The sequence below is a fragment of the Otolemur garnettii genome, unplaced genomic scaffold (genome assembly GCF_000181295.1).
Source record: "Otolemur garnettii isolate 467f Iridium unplaced genomic scaffold, OtoGar3 scaffold00016, whole genome shotgun sequence".
In the NCBI taxonomy this organism is placed as follows: Eukaryota; Metazoa; Chordata; class Mammalia; order Primates; family Galagidae; genus Otolemur; species Otolemur garnettii.
The window spans coordinates 17,186,804-17,194,842 of NW_003852411.1; positions in this window are offsets into that span (position 1 = coordinate 17,186,804).

The following is an 8,039-nucleotide window of genomic DNA, read 5'->3' on the forward strand; positions in this document are numbered from 1 at the left end:
CACACCTGTAATTCTAGCACTGTGGGAGGCTGAGACAGGTGGATTGCCTAAGCTCAGAACTTCAAAACCAGCCTGATCAAGAGTGAGACCCCATCTCTAAAAAACTAGCTAGGCATTGTGGCAGGCACCTGTAGTTCCAGGTACTTGGGAGGCTGAAACAAAAGGATCACTTGAGCTCAAGAGTTTGAGGTTGCTGTGAGCTATGACACCACAGCATTCTAGCAAGGGTGACGTGAGACTGCCTCAAAAAAAAAAAAAAAAAGGAAAACAAAAAAGAAAAATAAATAAATAAATAAGAAAATGCTCTTTTAAAGCCTTAGACTAGAAACCTGATATTTGATGGAGGATTGCAGAGCTAACTATTAGGTCTTGCACCAAATGTTACTTCTAGACTTTAGGTTGGCAGGAGTTACTCTGAGGTCAAGATAGAGAGGTGCATATTCCTTGACACTAATCTGAGTCCAAAATGTGTATGGCTTATCCATAAGACTGCCTTCAAATGTCTAGTGTAAAATTCCCTAGACAAATGGGGACATAAAGTAGGAACAAGTGGCAAAGACAGGGAAAGTTTAATTGCACAGCTTCAATTGCAACAGAAAGTGCACAGAGCTGGAAAACATTTTGCTTGGTAACCAGTGAATTCAACACAAGTAACATTTAGAGCTTATTTAGTCAATAATACTTAGAACATCTTGCTTAGTATTTATTTAGTACTTACTACTAAATAAGGAATTGTCCAAAGGTCCATTCTTCCTTCTTTCTCTTCATTGCATCAGCATATATATACAGTCTGCAAGACAGGCACCTTATAAGGCCAAGCATGACTGGTTGAGGCACCTGGATAAGCCTACATTGCTGAGTTCTTCCACACAGTGTATTCACTTGATAGAAGCAAGCAAAATTGTGCAGATTACTTCAGGAAGTCACTCTAGGGGGATCATGACTTGAAAACCATGCTTTGAGTCTAATACAGCATCAACATTATAGATGTTATTAGATAAATAAAATTCAACTCTTCCAAGGAATGGGCAATGTCAGAGCTGTCATAGTTCTCACTGAGAATAGTAATACATCTGCCCATGTTAGCAACCAAGATAATAAATAAAGGGAATTGCTTGCCTTATAAGATACAGGTTTGATGTTATAGTCAGTGAGGTATTCATAAGAAATGTGTCTTTTCTAATCTATTCAATTACTTAGTAGTTCACTTAGACAATTATTATGTATAGATATAACTAAAAATCCTGTTTTGAATATTAGAATATTAGAAAATATATTTCACAATATTGATTTATTTTTATAGAGGATAAATACAAAATTAAAAATTAAATTAAAGCCATAAATAGACACACATTTAATCATCTACAGCAGCAGTTCTCAACCTGTGGGTCTCGACTGTCCCACTGTATTAAAGGGCCGTGGCATTGGGAAAGTTGAGAACCACTTATCTAGAGGCAATATTTGGACATTTGAAGACAGGCAGAACATTTAACCACATCTTTAAAAACCTTTGCCAATGGCACATGAGTTGCTAATAAAAATTACACATAAGCCGTTCTTATTTTTAGTAAGCTCGTAGACTTAAAGTTTCATCAACATACTATTTTAGGATTTACTGTTTTGTTCCTGGTAGTGATTATATATGTATAAACTAATAAAATTATAAAAGCAAATATTCTGTTACTATTAAAGTCCACTAAGACAATCCACAATTATTCTAACATACTGTATATTTCTTTATAAAAATAATTAAAATACAATAATAATGCTGAATTACATGACATTGCAATTAGGACATCAGAGACATTGCATCCATGGGTACTAACCTTGATGTTAGAGAGAGAGAGCCATTGCATCCAGATTAAATTGTCTGCACTAAAAATGTGATAATATAAAATCTTTCTGAGGAAATAAATGTATTTAATTCATTCATTCATTCAAAAAATATTTATTGAGTACCTATAAAACAGTATAACATATGCTATACTCCCAACTTTTGATGGGAATTAATATATTACTTAATTATATGTATTTATTTATCTACACTATTCAAATATAATAAGCATTATTATTATTCTTGGATACATTTAATGTACTCAATGATGAAACTCTTGAGACAATACTTTTGATGGGTATTAATATATTAATTTATTGTATGTATTTATTTATCTAGACTTTTGATGAGTATTAATATACGAATTGATTATATGTATTTATTTATTTATCTATACTCTTAAAATATAATAAGCATTACTATTCTTCTTGGATACATTTAATATACTTAATGAAATTCTTGAGTAAATGCCAATTGTCTCAAAATGTTTATGAAAATATGCATCTTTATTTGTAGAAAATACATATTAAAAAATTGGGGTGGTGGGCTACATCAGCAACTTATTCCCAAATGGTTCCAATAAAAAAAATGACTGTAGTGTACTTGTACCTTTTCTATGTGAGATTTCTTTTTCAAAATAAAATTTTTAACTTGAAAAAGTCTGTAATTGCATTCTTAAGACTTTTGAATGATTTCAGTAAATAATGAAGCTTAAGGCTCTATGGCTTTCTTGCTTTGCCTTCTATGTGATAAACCCTTTTCCAATTTTTTATTTGTATTTTTGTTTTTTCCACCCCCGTGGTGTGCATGAATTGGTTCTTCACTGCCCTGAGGTCTCTGCTGAGGTACCTTCTTCTCTGGTAGCACCATCCTCTACACTGTCCATCCTTTCCCCTTCTGCAACAGGCTATCATATGAATTGACTTTGGACCACTGAGTTTGAAATAACAAAAAGAAATTCATGTGTGATAGACTCAGCATGAAGATGGCTCCATGACATGGGCTCTGAAATAAACTGCAGCATTACTCATCCTTATACACAAATAAAGATTCTATTTCCAAACATAATGACATTTACTGGTTTGGAAACTACGTTCATCTTAATATTAAAGAGTATTAATTTTATTAAACATCTCCTGGAGATCCAACAACATTTGCTGATAGAATTTGAAAGTCAAGTACATCAAGCTGTTCTCTCTCAAGCTGTATAGATGAGGCTTTCAAAGTTACAAAGACCTGGCTTCAAATTTCAAATCTGCAGCTAACTGGCTGTGGGAGTATACCCCTAAAACTCTCATTATAAGCACCAAAAATCTTCTTTTGATAAAAGTAAATAGACACATTCCAGTTCTTACGTTATTGTACCATGTTGAATCATTTGTTGCTAATGACTTTTCTTTCCCAAGAAACTATGTTTTCTTTCTACATTTTTGATCGGTCCTTGCCAATCTGATAAGGAAGATGTACTTTCTATGTGTTCCCAAATGTATCCACTTCCTTTTATCTCTATTGCCATTACACTATATTTTCAAACACTTTCTTTCTTCCTCTTTTAAGTACATGTTCCCCAGAACTAGGCATTCTTTTCTCTTCACTTGACATTCTTTCTTTTTTATTCTTTGCAGCTTTTGGTTGGGCTGGGTTTGAACCTGCCACTTCTGGCATATGGGCCCAGCAGCCTACTCCTTTGAGCCACAGGTGCCTCTCCCGCTTGACATTGTTTCTCACTCAGACTTCCAACATATTAACTTAGCTCAGAGCTGTCTTCTGAAAGACCAGATCCATGTATACAGCCATCTATTCCCTATCACCTTATAAATTTCCCAAAGACACTTCAAAGGGATCATATGCAAACAGGAACTTCACACCTCCTCCATGATTAGTCTAACATGGACCACTCAGTCATGCATTTCATAACCCTGTACCATCCTTTATTCCATCCCCTCTCACTGCACCCTTTCCTTATCTGATTAGCCAAATCTTGTTAGATGTACTTTCTATGTGTCCCCAAATGTATCCACTTCCTTTTATCTCCATTGCCATTACTCTATATTAAGGGGGGAAAAAATCATCTCTCTGGGAGGCCAAAGCAGGAGGATTGCTTGAGTGCAGGAGTTTGAGGTCAGCCCGAGCAAGAGCAAGACTCTGTCTTCACTAAAAATAGAAAACTTCGTCAGACATTATGGCACATGCCTATAGTCCCAGCTACTCAGGAGGCTGCAGCAGGAGAATTGCTTGAGCCCAGGAGTTGGAGGTTGCAGTGAGCTATGATGACACCACTGCACTCTACCAGGGCAATAGAGAGAGAGAGACTCCGTGTCAAAAAAAAAAAAAAAAAAAAAATCATCTCTCTCCTGGATCACATAACAGTCTTTTATTTCCTTACCCCTCATCAGTCTTTCTCCTTCTAAGCTATTCTTCACACCTTCCCACAGCATGTAGAGAGATCTGTGTCTGACCTCAAGTCTGGTCAGATTACTTCCCTTTTCAACACCCTTGACATGCCACTCAGAGCTCAGGACTTAGATTTATCCATGTCACAAATCCCTGCACTACCTGGCTTTTGCCTTCCTCACCAGTGCCATCTCTAAGTGTTCCTCCCCTTGCTTTTTACAAACCAGATGAACTCCTCTACTTATGGTGCCAACTCTAGGCCTTTGCACACACTATTTTCTTTGCCTAGAACATCGTTCTCCCTTATTTGCTCCAATATCTCCTACTTGTCTGTCAACTTCATTCCAATATACCATCAACAAGTATTGCTGGAGATGAAGAAATGAAGACAGGCATTGGACCATGAAGGAAAGAAAGTTCTAGGTTTGCAGTTAGAGGAAGTCATGGTAGGGCAGAGAGATGTTGTTTTCCTTTTATAAGAGAATAAATGAGTATTTTTAAAGTTTAGTGGAAAGGTATAAGGAGAACAAGTGAGGCAACAAATAGAGAAGACAGGGGAGAACAGTGTGGTGAGGTCTGTGAAGACACAGGATGGGATGAGTGGTGAAGCTCAAGGAAGAACTTTGGACTGGAGGGGAAACGCCTCTACCACAGGGACTGCAGGGACCAGGAATGAATAGAAGATGCAGGTGAGTTTTTCTATGTGGAGTGCCAGGAAGTTAAGGGAGCTCCCATCTGATGGCTTCTGTTCTCACAGTGAGGTGGGGGAACAGCCGCCTGAGGGAATCATGCTGAAAGATGGTAAGGAAAGAGTTCAGGGAGAAATGAAGTCTGAAACAGCCCTGGGGGAGAATGGGACATAAAGGAGAGTGGGAAGCCAAGAACTAAATTTGTCCTAATTACATATTTCTTTAAAGTTACCTCCTATATTTTCATGGATTGTCCTAACCTTAACCTCTGATAAAAAATAATAATAATAATAATACCACCTCTAGAGACTGGAGGCTTAAACTTGTCACACTGCTGTGGGAGATAGTTAATGACCAACTTCAAATCTTTGGAATAAATTAATGTTTTACTCTAGTAGTTTCTGACTCTTAGTTAAGGTGAAGGTTATACCTTCAAAGGCCTTTCTTGAAAGTCAGAGACTATAGGCCTTGACAAGTGTATTTCATTACAGCAATTAATACTAAGGCAGAAAATAAAGGTGTTTAACACTTGAGGCACTGACTGGGATAGCTGACCAACCCTATACATGTCCAGAAAGAATCTGATTCTACTTGGTCTAGAATTAGTTAAACTGGTAATATTAATAATTAAGATTTAATAAGAGATTTAAGATTAAATGCATTCATAGTGAAATACTAATAGTAGTTAAGTGTTATGCCTTTATATTTTAAAAAATCTAATGCCAACAACTCTGGTGACTGACCTAAAAAGCATCAAAATTGCAATTGCCCAAATGTACACATATGCATAATATTTTGTCTAATGTATATTATGTTATAGAAATTATTATTTAAGTGATGACAAATAGTTTACTCTTACAACTTGCTGTGAGCTAGGCTGATGCCATGTCATTCTAGCCTGAGCAACAAAGTGAGACCCTGTCCCTCCTCCCCCTACACACACACACAAAAATACATTTGATTACAAGTGTCAGAGAACTCCACTGATAGCAGCTTAAGCTTAAAGGGGTTAACTTTTCTCTTAAAACAAGAAATCTGGAGGTAGGCGCCCATTCTTGGCTCTGTTGCTCCACAATTCCCTCCTAGATGCAGGATTTGGGGGCCATGGATCCTCATGCTTAACACCTAATGATGGATGCTACAGCTCCAAATATCATAATCAAAGCTAAAACAATGGCCTCCTCTGCCCTCATATGGATGCCCTTAATATCCTTCTCTTGCCTGTTTCATTGAGTAGAGCTTCTAGCACTATGTTGAATAGTACTGGCCAGGGTAAACATTCTTGTCTAGTTTCTATACTCTCACTCTTTGCTGATGATAGGATCTTACACTTAGAAAATCCCAGAGACTCAACCACAAAACTCCTAGAAGTAATCAAGAAATACAGTAATATTGGGAGGTATAAAATCAATGTCCACAAATCAGTAGTCTTTGTATATGCCAATAATCAAGCAAAGAAGCAAATTAAGGACACAATATCCTTCACAGTAGCTTCGGAGAAAATGAAATGCCTGGGAATATATCTAACAAAGGAGGTAAAGTATCTTTACAGAGAGAATTATGAAACCTTGAGAAAAGAAATATCAGAAAACATTAACCAAAGAAAGAACATACCATGCTCTTGGCTGGGAAGAATCAACATTATTAAAATGTCTTTACTACCCAATCTATAGATTTAATGCAATCCTCATTTAAATATCAACATCATACTTTGAAGAACTTAAAAAATGGTTCTTTGTTTTGTTTGGAACCAGAAAAAAACCCTATATAGGTAAGGCAATTCTTAGCAATAAAAACAAATCCAGAGGCATCACTTTACCAGACTTCAGGTTATCCCACAAATCCATAATGTTCAAAACTACAAGAGATTGACACAAAAATAGAACCTACATATATGGAACAGAACAGAAAAGCTGGAGATGAAACCAGCCTCATATCACCATGTGATCTTTGATAAACCAAACAAAAGTATATACCAGGGAAAAGAATTTCTGTCTAATAAATTGTGTGGAAAAACTGGATAACCACATGTAAAAGAGTGAAACTAGAACTGCATCTCTCATCACTTAGAAAAATTGACTCATGATGGATAAAAAATTCAAATCTAAAACAAAAAACAATAAAAATTCCAGAAGAAAGTGTGGGGAAAACTTTTGATGATATCCTCCTGGGGAAAGATTTTATAAAGAAGACTCCATTGGCAACCCAACAACAACAATAAGAAAATAAATGGGGCATAATTAAGCAAAAAAGCTTCTCCACATTAAGGGCACAACAATTAAAGCAAACAGATAACTTTTAGAATGAGAAAGGATATTTGCATGTTACGAATCCAACAAAGGCTTGATAACCAGAATCTATGGAGAACTCAAATTAATCAACCAAAAAAGGGGCAAACAATCCCATCTATCATTGGGCAAGAGACATGAACAGATCTTTCTCCAAAGAAGACAGATAAATGGCCAAGAAACACATGAAAAAAATGCTCATCACTCCTAGTTATCAGAGAAATGCAAATCAAAACCACCTTGAGATATCACTTCATACTTTTATACTATTGGTGGACTGCAAATGAATTCAGCTTCTTTGGAAAGAAGTATGGAGAATCCTCAGAGAATTAAAAGTAGACCTTCTATTTGATCCTGCCATCTCATTACCAGGTATTTACCCAGAAGAGAAAAAAGATCATTTTACCATAAGAGCATTTGCACTAGAATGTTTATCGCAGCTCAATTCACAATTGCCAAGATGTGGAATTAACCCATGAATGGATTAATAAACTGTATACACACACACACACACACACACACAGACACATACACATACATACATGAAATACTATTCAGTCATAAAAAGGATGGAAAGTTTACATATTTTGTATTAACCTGAATGGACCTGGAGAACATTCTCCTTAGTGAATGATCCCAAGAATGGAAAAGCAAGTATCCAAGTACTCAGTACTAATATGAAACCAGTAGACCAATAAATATTTGCCCACACAAGAGAAAAACACAAACTCAAATATGAGGAGTGGGGAGAAGGAAGAGAGAAGAGGGGAGAAGGAAGGGGGACTGGTGTACTCTTACCTAACTGGCACCACTTGGGGGAGGAGGGTAACTACA